The 19675-nt window shown below is 38.2% G+C and overlaps 1 protein-coding gene and 1 pseudogene across 2 annotated transcripts in view; both read left to right on the top strand.

The window, feature by feature from the left end:
- The window catches only part of PLPPR1 (phospholipid phosphatase related 1), a 305507-nt gene that overhangs the window by 51326 nt on the left and 234506 nt on the right, over positions 1–19675 (top strand). The gene's annotated exons all lie outside the window — the stretch shown is intronic.
- The window catches only part of LOC306645557 (AP-2 complex subunit mu-like), a 32470-nt pseudogene continuing 22258 nt past the window's right edge, over positions 9464–19675 (top strand). Inside the window, exons 1-2 of the transcript in view lie at positions 9464–9662; positions 14693–14810. The product of the transcript in view is annotated as an AP-2 complex subunit mu-like (transcript). The remainder of the gene's footprint in view (positions 9663–14692; positions 14811–19675) is intronic.

The raw sequence follows: 19675 nt of genomic DNA on the forward strand, positions 1-19675 counted from the left end.
TTTATTTTAATCTACCTCATAGAGTGGGCATACTTTTAACTGGGACTTATTCTGCTAGACTGGTATCCTTGAAGTCTATACCAGTTTATTCGACAGCAGTTGCTGTATTTCCTTACCTCACAATTACTTCTAAATTGGTGTTAAAAAGACATTAACATTTAAAGTCTTTGATCAGTCAGGTGAATGTAAAAGGATAGGATAGAAATAGAAATAAAATAGAAACTGTATATTAATTCATTTTTGATGTTTCCACTCAGAAGAGCTCAGAATCACATATTGAACAGTCTAATGGCATCTCAATTTGAATGACAGAGAGTACCTAAGACAAAAGATGTAAAAGTATTGACCTTCCCCCACAAAATGGCTTTTCCTGCACATCCCATTTCTGTTAATGGCACCACCATTATCTAATCACTGGAGTTGGAAAACCAGGTCTCCTCTTGGTGTCTCCCTCTCCCTCACTTCCTTTTTTAATCAGTCAGCAGGCCATTCATTCCTTTACCTCCTGAATGTCTCCCAGATTGAATTCATATTTCCCCACTCACATCACTGCAGGATTCATTTAGACTCTTATTCCTTTCTTGGATCATTGCAATACCCTCTGTGACCACTCCCAATTCTTTTACCACACTTCACCTACTCTAATGCCTCCAGAGTTATCTTTCCAAAGTGAATAACAGAATGAGTCAACTACATGAAGAAAATTTCTTGAATTTTTATGTCCTTTGTGGAAACTCCATGTCCTTTGAGAATTAAATTCAAATGCTTTAGCAGATCATTTATTTCTCTGCTCTGGGTGTAATGATAATTCTCACACAGCCCACCTTATGAGATTGTTTAGATACATAAATGAGATGCTGTGTATACATTGAATAAATGAATGAGTTTATGTATCAATAAATGAGTCAATGAATACAAAGAAGTCCTTTATGTGGCTGGACTTGGAAGTCACAAGGAAATGATGCAGCTTGAAGTGTAGTAGTCTCGGGCTCAATTGTAAATAGCCTTGTGTATCAGGGTGAGAAAAGGTTTTATTCTGTAAGAAACTAGGGCCCTGCAATGGTTTCTGCTTATGACCTCTCCAAATAATCTCTAGAAAGAGAAATAACAAACTGTATTGACCAAATACTTTAATGTAAAATAATTATTAATGTGACTGTTCTTATGCATGTTGAAGCATAATTTCCTACAGAAACTTAATCCTCCTGACAGGTTGGGCTCTCTAACACAGAGGCTTCAAGTTCACAAGATAATTTCCCAAACCTCTCTCATGCATTTATTTCTTTAGACATAACCTTTGACCTGCATCAGAATATGATTCCAACAACATTCCCAAAGCACTCTGATGACACAGTGAGTTGGAACAAAATCCTGAATGGTATTGGTGCACTGGAGTCCAGGAGTGATATTTCTGTGAAGCCCTCCTGTCTTAAGCCCTGCTTTATACATGTCCAGTAGCCTTCTAATAAACAGGATTTGTTCCTCACAAAGACTTATTACCTATTATCCAGTGCCCTGTGATCCCTGAGGATATTGAAAATTGATTTGTTTCAGTGCCTTTCCTGAGTCCTAACCACTGAAATCCTTGACCATAGGCAGGGGAGAATTGCAAATAAATAAACAAATAATCAATGGACCTTCTTTGTTTCAAGTCTCTCACTCCCACTCCTGCTGCAGACCTCTTTTGTGTCCATTTGCTGTGTCAGCCAAAAGTGAAGCAGGCAGGACAGGAATTGAGGAAGGCCATTAGGAAAGGAACCTGCCATGATCAGTGAGAGGTAGAGGTAGCCCCTGCCCTGCTGCCAGCATGGAGGCAGGGATGGTCTGCTAGGGAGCAGAACAGAGGTCCTTTTTTTTTTAGTAAAAAGATGGCCATAATTAAAAGGCTGCACGTGGACAACTTAACCTGAGCACTCAGTTTATTTGCTAGGCACTCAGTTTATTTGCTAGGATCCCTTTTAGTTGAACTATTGATTGAATAAAGAGGTTATCATTGGGATGGTGTTGGTCCTACTTTGAATAAGATCATGTTCTTTTCTTGAGGGATTTTTGCATCCTGTGCAGAATCATCTGCAATATTAATTTGTTTTTGAGTATTTATGCTAACAATGAAAAAGACCTAAATGTATTAGCCTTTCTTCTCCTGTGCTAATCCAAGTAACATCCTTTTGATGCCTACCTAAGGAAGACAGTCTCTAAAACCAAGTAATAGGCTGTGAACTCTGTTGTGAGTTCTCATTTCATTCAAGACAGAGTTTACCTGTAAGTCTCCAGCTGAGACAGTTGTGTTTATCTTTCCAAAAGCAGTTTGGCCAAGTGTTTCCAGTAAATCAAAAGATCAGCTAATCGCTTCCTTTATAGAATTGGATTAGATACTCTTCTTTCAAATGGCAGCTTTGTGCTTGCTCCTTGTCTTGCATAAACCTTACATACTCTACGCTATCTTGCACTCCATTATTTATGCAATCCCTGGCTCTTGGTATTCTGCTTTAGGTCATATAAAATCACTTACAGATATTTCAACAGGCACACAAAGGCCTTTTATGTCATAATCCAATTTGATGGGTTTTTCTCCCCTTGAGTTACCTCATGTGGGAATTCTTGTTTTAACTTTATTGATCTGTCGGGTTATTGTGTTGGGCTATGGCTCCACATCACATGCGTGGGATGGAGAGGTATAGTGAACAGATGTACATGTTTTGAGGTTTCCCTTGCCAGCAGACACAATTAGCACCATCTCTTTTAAGTTGTCAGTTTTAAAGCCATTGTTTGCTTTAGAATACATTTGGAACCTACATCATGTTCTAAAGTTATCTGTCTTCTCTACCTGTAGTTGACAACTTCTACTTTATGCTGGTTAGTAACACAAAAGTCACAATAAGAACAACTGCCATTTATTGAGTCTTTCAAAATGCCAGACCCTGTTAAATGCTTTATATGCTTATGATATTAATTTTTTGACATTCTGAGAACGTGCCTATAGTCATCCATAGTATCCATGAGGGGCTGTTCCAAGAGCCTTCCAGACACTTAAATCTGCAGTTGCTGAAGTCCTTTATAGTAAATGACACAGTATCTGCATATAACCTACATACATCCTTCCATATGCTTTAAATCATCTCTAGATTATTTTTAATGGCCAATACAATATAAACACTATGTAAATAGTTGTTATATTATATTGTTTAAGGAATAATAACAAGAAAAAAAGTCTGTACAAATGCTTTTTTCTAAGTATATTTTTGATTGATAGTTGGTTGAATCCTGGATGTGGTACCTGTGGATGCAGAGGGCTGTGTTTGTATTACTATTATTATTGTAGTCTTCAGGTGAGAAGACTGAATAATGCAACTAAGTAGAGTTGAACCTCAAGATTAAAATTTATGATTTGTGACTCTCAAACCTGTGCTCTTAATCATTTCATCATATATGCCTTGAAGGTGGCCCATTACATCTTTCAGTTGTTACAGCACTTTGTCTCCAACCGATACTGGAATCTCTCCTCCTGGAGCTTTTGTTCACGGGTTGGCTATTTTGGCTAGATGAAGCAGATTCCAGTTCTCTCTGTAGATTATTGTTTTTACAGGTGAGACATCCCTCATTCCTTCTAGGAGCATGTACTGGGCACTTGATCCACAGGATTATGTATTACCATGAAAGTGTTATTCATGCCTTAGAACCATAGAGAACTTTTATAGAGGCATGTTTTCAATGCTTCTCCTTCATTCTAATATTTCATTAATATTGTCTTGGATCATTTCTGGCCCCTGGCTACTTTAGTAGATTTTATTACTGTGTGTCTATGTTAGATTTAAACCAGGCTGTGCCCACAACATCCTCTTTGCCCAGGACAAGAGCACCTTCCAGTTTCAATCACCGAAAGTCATCCATAAAATCTGAGGCCATCCTCTGGGCTCAGGACAACTCAGTAGAGGTTAGGAATCCAGTTTGATCTAGGAAATTGGGTTCTTCATTGCCAAATGAAACCAAGGTTTAACGGCTGCCCAGCTGTAGCTAAGCTTCCCTAGGATGAAATTGACTTCAAGTCAGATTCACAGACCTTGTGTTGACCTGAAGACTTTCTGAGTATTACCCATGATTAAAATATGTATATATATATACAAATACATATGCAAGTATATATCTTTACGTGTGTGTGTGTGTGTGTGTGTGTGTGTAGGAGAAGAAGCATTCTTTAGCATTCTTTTATAGACATGTCCCAAGTCTTTAATTTTGAGTACTTGTGTGGCTGACAAGATTTCATTCTGGCAGATGCTTGTGTCATTTAAAATCTAGTCTCTGGGTGGTCGTTCAGCCCTTGGCTATGTGACTCAGTACTCAGCTGCAGAAGTCACTGACACTGCTGGTGACCCTTATTACCTTTGGAGCTCAGTTACCTCCAGGGTCTGGTCATCTGTTAAGAGGAGCCAACTTCCAGTAAATGTTACTGGGTCACAGGCCTTTTTGTACTCAATCTCTTGTGCTCACAGCTTTCCAAAGAGAAATGTCCAGTTCAATCCCATCTTCCTTTTCCTCTCTGGTGGCTTGTGAAAAATATTTTGAAAGAAATTGAAAGGTCCCAGGTCCCGCATTCCTTCTTGCATCTCCTTTAGGCCCCCATACAACCTTGACTATTTCACTAAGGAAGAAAAGAAACAGAAGCAGAATTTCCAGACAGCCAGAAGAAGAAAGAGAAGAGATTCCCAACACATTAGAAATGTATTGCAAAGTATCAGTGACCCCACAGTACTTCATTGACTCTGCCTTGGGTCTTTTCTGTCCTTCAGCTCTTTCTTTGGTTGGGTGTCCCTATCAGATCTGGCTGCACCCACATTTATTCTCTTTGGTTAAGACAAGAGCACCTTTCAGTTTCAGCCACTGTAGGTCAACTGTAAAATCTGAGGCCGTCTTTTGGGCTCAGTGGAGGATCAAGCAATCTAGTTTGGTCTGGGAAATCCCATTGTCGAGTGGAGCCAAGGTCAAATGCCTACCCAGCTGCAGCTGAACTTAATAAAAGTACAGAATGAAAGTACAAAATCCTGAGCTGCTCAGCTCTCCAAGATATAACCCTCTTCCTTTGTCTAGCCAGAGTCCCCAGGCCCTGGTGGGAGAAAGGGAAGGCAATGGTTCTTGCTTTGTGACAAAGCACTTTTGCTTTATAGTCCAAATGTGCCCATGATGGAGAGAGCTGGAAGGGGAAGTAAGGAGAGCTTAGTTGAGGATTGGACCTAATGAAGGGCTTGACACCTTTCTCTGTCAAGTAGAAACTGGGTGTGATAATAAAGAGAAGATGGATTTGAGGATCTAAAAGCAGAGGACCCCACCTTCCTTTTCTTAGACAGAACCTGGGAAAGAACTAGATCTCAGAATTCCTCCATGGTACAGAGGGGTGCCAAGAGTTAGTTCTGGCCTTGGTGGAAACTTCTTTGGGGACTTCCTCAGTAAGGGTGGGTTTGTGGTAGAATACAGGGTAGTGGAAGTCTGGACCCTCTCTGAGTCACCTAACCTAGTCTTTTGAATTGGCTTCTTTTACCCACCCACCTCAACTCCCGCCAACACCATAGGCCTGATTAAAGAATGACTGGGTGGTGTGATCAGAAAGATGGGGCTGGAGAGAGCATCTCAGATGTGCCTCTCTATGGGAAGGGGAACAGTCCTATGTTTACTGAGAAACCACGCATGGCACAGATACCATATAGAGAGCCATGGAGGTCCTGTGGTTGAGAATAGGGGACAATCAGCAACAAGCCAAGTGGACCAATATTGGAAGATGAAGCTGAAATGACCATCTCTCATTCGTGATCATCTGTCTAATGTATGACCAACTCTATCATCAGTGCCCCCACCCCAGTACCTTGGTATACCACAGAAGCCCTCCAAAACATGGACAAAACTCTGGGGGAAAGGAAGATTCTAAATATACAGAGGTTAGGTTTTGTCTTTCTAGCAGAATGACTCTAAGATAGAAATTAAAATCAATTACAGAAACATAAAAAGTATGTTACCTATATATGTTTTTTTTTCTTTTAAAATCATTTTCTTCTGGAACTTTAGATTATATAGAGGGAAATGAGAGGGAGAGGGTATGAAAAATGGTGGAATGAGACAGACATCATTACCCTATGTACATGTATGATTACACGAATGGTATGAATCTATGTTGTGCACAATCAAAGAGATGAAAAGATGTACCCCATTTGTGTACAATGAATCAAAATGCAGTCTGTAAAAATAAAAAAAAAATTACAAAGTAAAGATAAAAAGTAAATTTCTTCTGAAATATTTGCACATTTAAAAGAGTTGCAAGAACAGTACAAAGAATTTTTTATACCCTTCATCCTGCTTCTCCTAATGTCATTATCTTGTGTAATTTTAGTACAGATATTAAAACTAAAAAAAAATAATACTGGTATCCTACTACTGACTATATGATTTTTATTCAGATTTCGTTAGTTTTCCCACTGGGCTCTAATTAAGAGTCACATCTTTATTTGAGAGCGGGTACCAGGGATTGAACTCAGGGACACTTGACCACTGAGCCACATCCCCAGCCCTATTTTGTATTTTATTTAGAGACAGGGTTTCATTGAGTTGCTTAATGCCTTGCTTTTGCTGAGTCTGGCTTTGAACTTGCGATGCTCCTTCCTCAGCCTCCAAGCCATTGGGATTATAGGCATGCATCACTGCACCTGGCTGAGGGTCATAGCTTACATTGAGTTTTCATGTATCCTTAATCTCAGTTTTTAGTTTTCATTACCTTGACACTTTTGAAGAATCCTGGTTATTGTGTAGAGTTCTCTTCAACTTGACTTTGCCTGATTTTTTTTTCTTCATGGTCAGATTGAGGTATATTTTGGGAAGAATACCACAGAGACAATATACATCATACCCAGGGCATATGTGATATTGATATGTGCTATTATCATATGTGTGTTGTTAATCGAGACTGTTTTGTTAAGGTGATGCCTCTTGGGTTTCTCTGTTGTGAAATTATCATCTTCCTTTTGTAATTAAGGAGAAACAAGAAGTTTGCATGGTCTCAAAATATCTTTACACTTTGGGTTATAATCTAATACCCTCCTTATCTTGTTTTTCAAATATTCCAGGTTGGCTCTTGTGTTCTTTTGACATCTTTAACTTTCACTTTTCTAAAAGTTACTTTATTTTTTAGATCAGTTTTAGGGTCACAGCAAAGCTGAGAGGAAGCTACAGAGACTTCCATTCTTCCCCCTCTGCGGCAGTCTCCCCCATTAGAGTAGTATTTGTTATAGTTGATGAATCAGTATGAGTTCGTCATTATCAGCTCGAGTTCATCATTTACATTAGGGTTCATCAACTTATGTGTTTTTCGTTTGTTCGTTTTTTGTGGTGCTGGGTATCAAACTCAGGGCCTTGTGAATAGTAGGCAGGTGCTCTACCATTGTCCACACAACCCTAGTCCCAAGTTACATTTTGAGGAAGGGAGCTTAGTGATAATTTTATCGATTCCTGAATTTTACTTTTCAGTACTGTTCATTTAATTTCGATTGCAATGGTGGCTCATTACAAGCCTCCCTATTTCATTTCACTGTGAAGTGTTGGCGGGGGAGGGAGACCTGGGACCCAGAGTGAGACTGGGGAACACCGTTTTTGTGAGGATGGAAGGAAAATTGTGCTTTCCTGCTAGGTATCATGTGACACCTCCCTGTGTCACATGTGAGGCAGATGTTGCTGACTCTGGTCTCGAGATGGAGTTTGCTAGATGAGGAATAAATTATGTAAGTGCACCCATCTATTACATTATGGTGGGGTAAGTTTTTAAAGCAAGATCTCTGAACTTTGAATTCTTGAAGTTTGGGATAAATCCTGAGAGAATTTGATTAGATGTTTAAAAAATTATTAAAGAAACAATGAATCATGCTGAGGTCATTGGCTATCACATTGACATGGGCTATCACATACTTATTTTAATAGGCGAGTACATCTTTGTCTCTCTCCAGCAAGATGCTGGGCCACTGGGGCAATTCATGTTAGAGAGCTGAATATGCATAGTGGCCAGTGGACCCAGAAAATCATGAAGATGCAGGATGAGACTGAAGCATCACAGCTTAGGTAGGGCACATGTATGTACTAGAGCAGATTAGAAGGAAGTTCACGTGTAAGAACCAGGGAAAGAATCAGACACTCTAACTCTGCATTCCAAAAAGTTTGTTCATTAGTTGTGGAAGAGCCAAAGGTGTAGGTAAGGAGATGTTGTGATTTTCTCTATGGAATGGTGAGATCCAGGATGGATGTGGGGTAGGATGAAGAGTTGACCATAGAGGAATGGTAGAGAATGAGGAACTCTGAAATCCACATAGTTGTTCTCCACTATTTCTCAGATGAACCTACCATATCAGTCAAGCCAGGCTTCTCATGACTGATTCCCTTGCCCAATGGTCCTCTTAGCCCAGGTTTCTAGGCACAGGACAGCTCAATGAACGCACTTCATGTGCCGAGCCTACCTGCTCATGTTGTCTATCACCCTTGAAAACCATCTCCTTTCCTACTCACCCCTGTGTCCAGTGCTTAGAGGAATGCTTTCCATGTCGTTGGCATTGATCTGTGTCTTTTGAATAAACGAATGAAATAATATAATATTAGCAAGTGTTTAAATGAATCCTTCTCTTATCTCCCAAACAGGTATCTGTTTTTTAAGTGCAATGCTAGATATTATAAGGATGACGAAAAATGATTTGATGAAATGTTTTGCTGGTTGAAAGAACAATATTAATATTCTGCAAAATACAATAAATAACATTGCTATTTGGTGTTTATTGTTAAAATAAATTCCTCCCCCCAAACAAATAAGGTAGCATCTGCATTATCAAAGTATACTTTCTATTAAAAAGTAATAATTTTATACTTTTATATATTAATGGTTATTATGGAAATGCATAATAAAGTGAGGGTGTGCAAAAAAAGATGCTTCATTTTTATAGCTGCTGATACTTTTAGTGCTTTCTGTGAGCACATAACTATGCTCAGTGTTTTATACACTTTTACTTATTTACTGACAGTTCTCTCAGGAGCTTCCCATGAAGGTATCCTTAATATTTCTATTTCATAGAAAAAGGCTTCGAGATTTGGAGACGTTATGTTAATATGTAAGAGGGCTGGAGGCTGAGTCCTCTGGCTCTGAATAGCATGGTTTAGCCAGTAGACTGTGCTCTTTTTCATTAGGAGTGTCTAGTTGAGCCCATTCACATCTACATTTATTACCAGCATGTGTGTGTGCACCTGAGGAGAATTAGCCTCTATTTGCATGAATCAACTTGGAGGCAAAGAAGAAAACAGTCCAGGGGAGTACAGCATGATGGCTATACTTGTCTTAATGATCTGCCCCTTGGACCCAAGGGAAGGCGACATTAAGCAATACCATGACAGGGTTTCTTCCCTGAACACAGTCAGAGGGTCCAAGGTGAAGTGAGCATTGAGATATGCCATGTTTGGTGTGGGAAGTGACATCGGCCTATTGACAGCAGCAGGGAACCCACCTCAAACGGTTTTGCTGTTCATGAACACTGACCCGGAACTGGAGTGGGAAAGGGAGAAGCCAATGACTGCCACACGACGATGGGAACTACGAGAGACCCTGGTGATCACACGGAGGACTCCTTGTGGGGTGCGTCAGACATTTCTGAGTGAGACTCCATGAGGGTGGGGTTTCTCGAAGGTCTTTCCTGCACAGACGTAGCAGGAACCAGTGAAATTTGAGTTGTCATAGTGACTGTGATCTCATCTTTTGGTGGAACCCAGAGAAACTCAACCTCCCCAAACCAAAGTTGCCAATCCCCATTGCTCACAGATGATGCAACCGCTTGAGATGTAAGTTCTGTCAAGTTGGAAGTTCACTCTTCTCTCTAATGTGGGCAAAATCACATTTTGTATTTCCCAATAATATCCAGCATTGCAGACATTTAAGTTTTTCTTATTGTCTCATTTATTTTACACTGATCACTTAAGCAATAGTCCCATTTTATAGGAGAGAAAACAGATGCACCAAAAAAAAATTGCTTAACTTAAAATAATTTAACAGTAACAATAACTAATTGAACCCCAAAGCACAATGCTAAGCATGTTATACACACTATTATTTAATTCCTAAATTTACTCTGTGAAATGAGTATTGTTATTTCCATATTATTGAAGAATAAATTAAACCTCAAAAATGTCAATTGACTTTTTCAGAATCACACAGCTGACAAATTGTGGAAATCTGTATCACCCCATGTCACAATCCACACCTCCAGCTTCTGGCTATCCTGGAAAAGGCAGAACTAGAACTCTAGATAACTTTTCTGTCTGTTTTTACTTATAGGGGAGTTTTGCATTGCATGTGAGGTAGACACTCTACCAAATTTTAGCCTGTGAGCTTTTCATTAATATGTATCTAAAGGAAACTTATGATTTTCAGATGGATTCATTTCTCATTTCCACTGCTTTCATTAATTTGAATATCAAAGCATTTGCTTGTTTATACACACTGAAGAATAAGCACTCTAAAGGGAGAGAAAAGCAACTCCCTGAAAAGGTTTTGGCATGTTTTTATGAGTAAAAAATAGTTTATGTGAATCATTCAGGATTTGTGTGCATGATGCACAATAAACCAAATGAGTATAACAAGTTAAATTTATGAATTAAAGATCTGGTAATTCACCAGCCACCTGTCTGTAAAAGATTTCTGAATTCAGTGTCTATGTAATGTTTCCTGTAATTCATGGAGGAAATATGCATTGTGGCCATAAAGTAATGGGATTTAAAATCTGTAAGAACTATCTCTACATCATACACCTGATAAGGGATTAAGATTCAAAATATACAAGGAACTCAAGCAACTCTAACAAAACAACAAATAATCTGATTAAAAATTGGACAAAGGACTTGACATTTCTCAAGGGAATACATACAAATGGTCAATGGGTACATGAAAAAATGCTCAAGGTCACTAATCCTCGGGGAAATGTGAACTAAAACCATAATGCAGTATCACCTGTATTAGGATGGTCTTTTTCAAAAAGACAAAAGGTAACTATTGTCAGTGGGGATATGGAGAAAAAGAAACACTTACTTATAAACTGTTGGTAGGAATGTAAATTAGTTCAGCTATGGAGGCTCCTCAAAAAATTAAAAATAGAACTACAGTATGCTCCAGTAATCCCACTACTGGATTTATATCTGAAGAAATTGAAATCAGTGGGTCAAAGAGACCTCTATGTTCCCATGTTCATTATAGCACCATTCACCGTAGCCAAGAAATGGAAACAACTTAAGTGTTCATCAACAGATGAATAGATGAAGAATATTTGATATGTATTTATATACAAATAATGTAATACTATTTCATTACTATTGATTTTTTTCAATCATCAAAAAGAAGGAATTCTGTTAGTTGTGACAACATGGATGAACATAGAGGACACTGTGTTAAGTGAAATAAATCAGGTGCAGAAAGATAAATACTGCATAATGTCACTTATATGTATAGTAGAAAAGAGTTGAACCCACAAAACTGTAAAATAATGGTTACCAGAGGCTCAGGGTGGAAGAATTGGGGAGATAATGAACAAAAGACATGAAATTTCAGTTAGTCAGGAGGAGTAAGTTCAACAAATCTAATATATATCATGGTGACTGCAGCTAACATGTTGTATATTTGAAAATTGCTGAGTGTGGGATTTAAGTGATTTATCACAAAAATAGTGTTTGAGGTAATGCTTATTATATTAATTACCTTAAATTAGCCACTCCATAATATATATATATATCAAAACATCATGGCATATACCTTATATAAACATATGACGTGTACTCTTGTCAATTAACTGAATACTGGGTATTAAAAATAAAACATGAGAATTTAGATAATTCTTATAATGTTTTCTTTATAGTGCAGTGAAATAATATGTTGAATGTAAGCTTTCTGCTCTATGGTAGGCTGGAGGAATTTTATACATGTAAATAAATGTATATTTCTTTAACACAGCCACTTTAGAATCTGTATTCATTTATTCCAGTAATACTGCCATTTTTTTAAAACACTTTCAAAACTTTCCTGTGTGAATTTTCCCCAGAATCACTTTATAAGGTATAGGAAAGTCAGTTTCATCAACTTAAAATTATAATCTTTCCTTTGTTTTAACAAGAGTAGTGATTCTTCATTTTATAATTCATCTTATTTATCAAACCAAGTTCTGAACTCCCTTTGACTATTTCCCAGAACAAGTTCAGTGCCCCAGTGTGAAGATCTAAAGGACCCTAGAGGAAGCCCCCCAATATTTCAAATAATTAACTTCCCAGTGAGGACAATACCCCATGGGGGCCAAGTGCCTGTCAGTGGACAGAATCTGATCTGCCCTTAAAAACGGCAGCTCTTCCCCAGTCTCACATGTACCCATACTCGCTAAGATTCCATTTTGCATTTCTAGTATCTCAATTCCTCCCTTGAAACCAAAAATAAATTCCTAGCTAATGTGAGCTCTTTTTCCCATTAACTTTCATTTGTGATGACTTTTTAAAAGTAACACATTAATTAAGATAGAACTTGCAAAGCACGTCAGAATTTTTCTTTGAGACAGGCTTTCAGGAATTGAAGATTTGGGCTGCAAGATACACTTCCGATATTGGATTGAAAAACAGGCCAGGAGCTGAAGAGATAGCTCCTCTTGGAGAGTGCTACCTAGCATGCTCAAGGACCACAGTTGGAGTCCCCGGACCCTCAGACGGGGTGGGGACAAAGAGACTCTTTGGAGCTGAAGAGAAAAACAGGCCAGTCAGGCCTCTTGATTGTGGAGCACGTGTCACTTTTTAAAAAATTTGTTCTAATTAGTTATACATGACAGCAGAATGCATTTCAACACATTGTACGCAAATGGAGAAAATGGTTGCCAACCAAGAATCTTATATCCAGCAAAAATCAAGCTTCAGATTTGATGATGAAATAAAAACCTCCCATGATAAACACAAATTAAAAGATTTTTGCAACTAGAAAACCTGCACTACAGAACATTTTCAGCAAAATATCCCATGAGGAGGAAATGAAGAAAAAATAAAAGAAAGAAAATCGGCAAAGGGAGGAACTACATTAAAGGAAAAACCAATCAAAGGAGAAACCAAGTCAAGTTAAAAACCAAAAATAAACCAAAATGACCAGGAGCACAAATCATATCTCAATAATAACCCTGAATGTTAATGGCTTAAAATCATCAATCAAAAGACATAGACTGGCAGATTGGATTTTAAAAAGGACCCAACAGTATGCTGTCTTCAAGACACTCATCTCATAGGAAAAGACATCCACAGACTGATGGTGTAAGGATGGGAAAAAACATATCACTCACATGGACTGTGTAAAGAAGCAGGATTTTCCATCCTCATATCAGATAAAGTGTACAAACAGAGAAACAACATGTATCCCATTTGTTTACAATAAAAAAAAAAAAAAGTGGACTTCAAGCCAAAGTTAGTCAGAAGGAATAAAGAATGACATTTCATACTGCTTAAGGGAATCATACGTCAACAAGGCATAACAATCGTAAATATTTATGCCCCAAAGAATGGAGCATCTATGTACATCAAACAAACTCTTCTCAATTTCAAGAATCAAATTGACCACAATACAATAATACTGGGTGACTTTAACACACCTCTGTAACCACTGGATAGATCTTCCAAATAGAAACTGAACAAAGAAATTATATAACTCTATAATACAATCAATAATAACAGACATACATGGAATATTTCATCCATCAACAAGCAAATACACTTTCTTCTCATCAGCACATGGATCCTTCTCTAAAATAGATCCTATGTTATGCTACAAAGAAACTCTTAACAAATACAAAAAAAAAATAGAGATAGAAATACTGCCCTGCATTCTATCAGATCATAATGGGAATGAAATTAGAAACCAATGATAATAAATAGAAGCTACTCCAACACCTGGAGACTACATAGCATGCTATTGAATGACAGATGGCAGAAGAAAGAGGGTTCTTAGAGATAAATGAGAACACAGGTACAACATATCAAAATCTCTAGAACACTGTGAAGGCAGTGCTAAGAGGAAAGTTCATTGCATTGAGCTCTTTCATTGAAAGAATAAAAAGTCAACAAATGGGTGACCTAACATTACATCACAAAGCCCTAGAAAAAGAAGAATAAACCAACACCACTAAGTAGAAGACAGGAAATAATTAAAATCAGAGTTGAAATCAGTGAAATTGAAACAAAAGAAATAATTGAAAAAAATTGACCAAACAAAAACTTGGTTCTTTGAAAAAAATAAATAAAATTGATCAACCCTTAGCTACACTTACTAAGAGAAAGAGAGAGAAAACTCAAATTACTTAAATTTGTGATGAAAAAGGAAATATCACATTTTAAAGTGTTGAAGCTTATTATTTCAAGTCCCTTGACATAATTCCCCAGACTGGTTTGAGGTTTCTCTGTACTCTCTGAAGTTTATTTAAAAAAAAAAAAAAAAGTAGGAAAGTGTGTGTGTGTGTGTGTGTGTGTGTGTGAGAGAGAGAGAGAGAGAGAGAGTAATCGCACAGGACCTAACGTATCAAAGAGCGGTTTGTCTTATGGGATTCAAAAGGAAGCATTACCTTAAATGGAAACAGTGAAGTAGTTGAGTTTTGAGTTTTGTCTTTGATGTCCTCTCCTTTAGACGATCAGAATCCTTCTCGTCCAAGGTGGCCCCTGACGCTCCTGTGTCCAGTTCCGACTGTGCCTTGCTCCCACCTACTCTTCACAACCATGTTAGAGCTTATTGCCCCTGTTCACAGGTCAGTTTGGTATTGGTAGTATTTAAGATAACATTTAGGGATAGAATGGTGACCAGGAAAGCACAAGTTAAAACATTGACAAATATAAACCCTGAGCACTGGCTGGAAAATTGAAGCTAAATTTACAAAAACCTTGAACCATTAAAGGTAGAACCTTTGCTTGGGAATGAGACCTCCTCTCCACTGAACACCTTATGTTTCATTCCCCTGAATTTTCTGGAACCTCTTTTCAATGACCATATATCATTTTTTGTCCAGATCTTCCCCCAAATACTTTTTCTATCTCCTTCCCTAAGAAATCTTGACATAGTCCCTAGCTCTAAAATTGCAACCCTGGACTTTCTCAGTTGGAGGCTCACTCTTATTCCCAGGTTCCCATCCAATTTCAAACAATTGTTTAATCATCTTTTTTACCAAGCTTACCAAGCCTGTTTTTACTTGAAATCTACAGTCTCTTCCCAGCCACATCCCTCCTGATTTTAATATATGATGGCTGGATTCATAACTCCTTCTTCCTTCTCTGGTTATTTGAACTTCCTGCACTGTTGAACTTTGATAGTCTTCTTGAGATTCTCCTCTCTAAATTCTCTACCTCCTGGCCTGCTTTTCATTCTTCTTATTGCCTCTTCTTTCTCCAGTCCTTAACTGCTCTTGTTAACCCATGACTTCCTGTCTCTACGCTTTCTCTCAGAATGACCTAATCAACACTGAATAGTGCTCCTCTTTATTTCCATTGTTGTGTAGCTCAATCACCTGCCCCACTGGATGAAACTCCTGTATCACGTCTCCTTGTCTTGTTCTCTTCTGCTTCCTACTCAGTTCCCACCATGTCTCCAGAGTCATCCTCTGAAACACAGACCAGTCTAAGCACTACATTCCTTGGAAATCGTTAAGGAATCCTGCTGCCTCCAAAAAATGTGCAAGCTGCTAAAGACTTGTGAAGGTAAAGGAAGGCGAGGCAGGGAAGGAGGGTAACAACGCAGGACGATGTGTCATGCTCTGGCCACTGTTTCATCAAGAGCCAAGGGGGATAGTTGAATAGAATGTCTGTCTACTTGGCTGCACAGGATGTCTTCAGAACAGCTTGTTCATAGATGTCATACCTCAGAGAGGCTGTGCAGTGGAGGGAGGGAAGTTTATCTTCTCAGATCTGTATAATCTTGGTTCTCCATTATTCAGTTAGTCTGATGGGACTTAATTCCCCTGTGTTGTGACATCCAGCTCTCTTAACACCTTATTCAGAAGTTGGAACCCGTGACTATGGTCTGGTGTTTCCCCTCCCTGGAAGTGGCAGGAGGAGTCAAAGAGCTAGTTGGCCTAAGTTCATGTGATAGCTTAGGTGGAAGTCTTATATTCCCAAGCAAGTAACTCCTTCCTGCCTTTGGGAAGTGAACCAGAGGTATATCTGAGGTCTCTTGGTTTCTGCCATACCAGGACAAGTTAAATGACTCAGAGTCTGAGACAGACAAATGAAGCTAATACAGTTTGCACTGTATTAAGTATCAGAAGTAATCTAGAGATGGTTTAAAGTATACGGGAGAGTGTACATAGGTTATATGCAAATACTATGCCACTTTATATAAGGGGTATGAACATTAAAGGATTTGGAGTATTACGGGGGTGGGGGACCAATCTCCAGCGAATAAGGGAGTATAACTTTATGAACTCCATGGCAATAGTGATTATAAGCAAAAGCTTAAAAAGGCTTAGGTGATCAGAAAACAAAAGATAGTGTGTTAGTCAACTTTTTGTCACTGTGGTCAAAATGCTTGACAAGAACAACTTAAAGGAAGAAAACCTAATTTGGGGCTCATGATTTCAGAGGTTCAGTCTGTGGTCAAATAAATCCATTGCTGTGGATCAGAGGAAGGGTATGGTGAAGGAAAGCTGCTCAGCTCATGGTGGCCTTTAACCAGAGAAAGCAAGAAACCAAGGACAAGACACAGTCCAAGGCTCAGCACCCTGTGACCTACTTTCTCCAACCATGCCTACCTGCATACAGTTATCACCCAGTAGTCCCTTCAAATGATTATTCCATCAAATGGATTAATCCACTGATGATGTTACAGCTCTCATAATTCAATCATTTCACCTCTGAACATGGCTATATGGACAAACAAATGAGCTTTTTTGATCCAAACCACATTACATGGCATTGAATGTAAGAGAGGAATCTTCTCTACTCAATATCAAACCAAAAGCTCTGGGCTATCCGTGACAGTGTATAAAGGGGATGGTGATGCCCAGTAAGTAGAGTTAGGCCTGGAATGCAGAGTGTATGCAGTGCTTCTAGAGATTCCTTGAAATATGTCAGTGAAGTCTTTCCTAAAAACTAAGGTTTTGGAGGAAACATACTGAATCAGTAAAAATGAGAATTTATGTCAAGATGAACTCATTTGACTATTTGAGGTCCAAGGTCATTCAGACAGTTAATTGTCCCTCTTTAGAAAATATGTATTGCATTGTATTAGAGGCTTATTTTCTAAAGGTTAAGGATGAGGTGGTACTTACACAGGGTTCTCAACCCTTAGTTATCAAAACTAGGGTAGTAAACATAGGCTAATGTTTATGGAATAAGTGAACGAATAATTGATCAAGAAATTTGGATATCAGTTGGAACAGCTTTGGGATGAACCCACTATAGCTTCTCTCAAATCTGAAAATCTTCTCATGAGAAAATAAAGAAAAACCTATATGACTGGTTTGAGTCTAGAATCTTCAGGAGAACTGAGAAGCATCATGCTTTTTGAAATGACTTTGTATATTTGTGCACAGTTGCATTTTTATCCTGCAGTTTATGTTATTGCATGGGTAATGCTAAAATCCCCAAATCTAAATATGGGTAATGTATTCAGTTTCCAACTGTCAGTCAAACTCTGCCCTTATAAACATTTCTCAGGCACTCACAGATATGACACAGTTTGGTGTGTGTGTGTGTGTGTGTGTGTGTGTGTGTGTGTGTGTGATGTTGTATTTTTCTTCATAAAACCTGAGGATTTCACATAAAAGTCAAGGACCACATTAAAAAACATTAATCACCAGTAAGGCAACAATGAAAATTCCTTAAAGCAGACAGATGTCCTGCTTGAAGGATAATTTTTAAAAATACTTTTTTCTTCACAGAGGATAAATATGTTCATGGGGCTCACCAATTGCCCAGATATATTTCAGGTTAGCAACATACAGACTTTATTATTGGTGGCCCTGAGTTTTTCAGAATAAGTGAAGCTTTTAATTGATTTTATGTGTATGTACTCTTGTAATGCTAGATCATAGGCACGATCCTTACCTAGTTTAGATTCTTTTGTTTTAGTCTCTGATTCAATCCTTTACAATTTCGGGAGCACACTTAAAATATGTCATGACAAATTATAATGGTATATTAAAAGTATGAATTAATGAAATATTTCACAGAGAAGAAAGATAACTGACATCACCCAAACTTTGTCTTTGGCCAAAAGATTCTTTGTTAGAAAAGACCCTCAAAGAAAAGTGGAATGCAGTAGCTTAGCGAGGTAAACCAAAGAAATAAAGAAAGACCCTACATTGTTATAGGATGTGTGTGCCTCTTTGGATAAACCTGCACTCAAATGACATCCAGTGCCCTCCCTTATGCCCATATTACATGTACTCTTAGCTGTCTAAGATGCTGGGTCTCCTGAGATCTCTTTGGGCTTGTGTTTGGAAGCATAGTTTACTTTGGATCATTCATTCACCATTGTGTCTCCTAGATTTTTTCAAACTTCATAATGATGGTATCTTAATTTGCCATGAAGTCTTAGATCATTCTCAGTTTGGCTTTTGGAGCAGCAGGAGGGGTCTTGACTTGATAAATATCACACTGTGTGGTCTTGGCCAGCTGTTTTTCATATAGCCAAGCAGTGAGAAGCCTAACGTAAACTTTCTTTAACATAGACAGGGCGAGTTGATATTTGAGTGGATTATGTTTTCTAAACCATCAAGTGTTTATTTTGAGAGTTTTGGAAAGTCTACAAGCTGTTAGATTGTGTACAGATGCTTCCTTGAACCAAATGGTTGTCCCTTTTTTATTTAAAATAAATTATGATTCTGTGAACTTTGCTTTTCTGGATGAAGCTGAGTTCTCAGTTGACAAATCATGGGACTTCCATTTTTTCACTTCATGTGACCCTTTGTGGCAACCCAACACAAAGCTTCTACTCGTTTGCCTTCTAATGCAATCTCTACAAAGACCAAAGTGATGGTGAATCAGATCATCTCACTTCTCTGCATATGGTAATGTGTTCTTATAGCTCTTAAAGTAAAAATCAAATTCCTTATCATTTTGAATGGCCCCTGGTTATGAATTCCTATTGAAACTTCTATCACTTTCTTGTTTCATTAAGGTAATACTAATTGCTGCAAGAGCTAACGTCTGAAATCTCATGGCTTCACACTAGTAGAGGATTATTTTTTATACATATAGGTCCAGGTGGTGTAAAGGAGAGAAGAGAGATCTATTCTCCATGCAATCACTCAGGATTCAGATTCATAGTGATATGGCATCTTCACATATGGTTTACAAGGACCCTCTAGAAATCAATATTCAGTTGCACTTAAGCAAAGAGAGTGGGGAGTATATATGGAACAGCTGTATTGTGGCACTTCTTAACCACATTCTGTTGACCTAGATTCAGTCAGATGACTATGCTTACATACAAGAAGGAGGAGGTAGAAAATAAAATCTCTTACTGGAAAGTCCACTCCCCAAATTGGTGCAACAACACAGAATAGGCATTCTTTGGTGGATACTAGCTGTCTATTCTATACTCCTCTCCCACATTAAGCTCCAGTCCCACTGATTTTAAACTGATTCCAGCATCTATGCATTTTTGTACCTCAGGGCC

The sequence above is a fragment of the Sciurus vulgaris genome (assembly GCF_902686455.1).
Source record: "Sciurus vulgaris genome assembly, chromosome: 15".
NCBI classification, from domain to species: domain Eukaryota; kingdom Metazoa; phylum Chordata; class Mammalia; order Rodentia; family Sciuridae; genus Sciurus; species Sciurus vulgaris.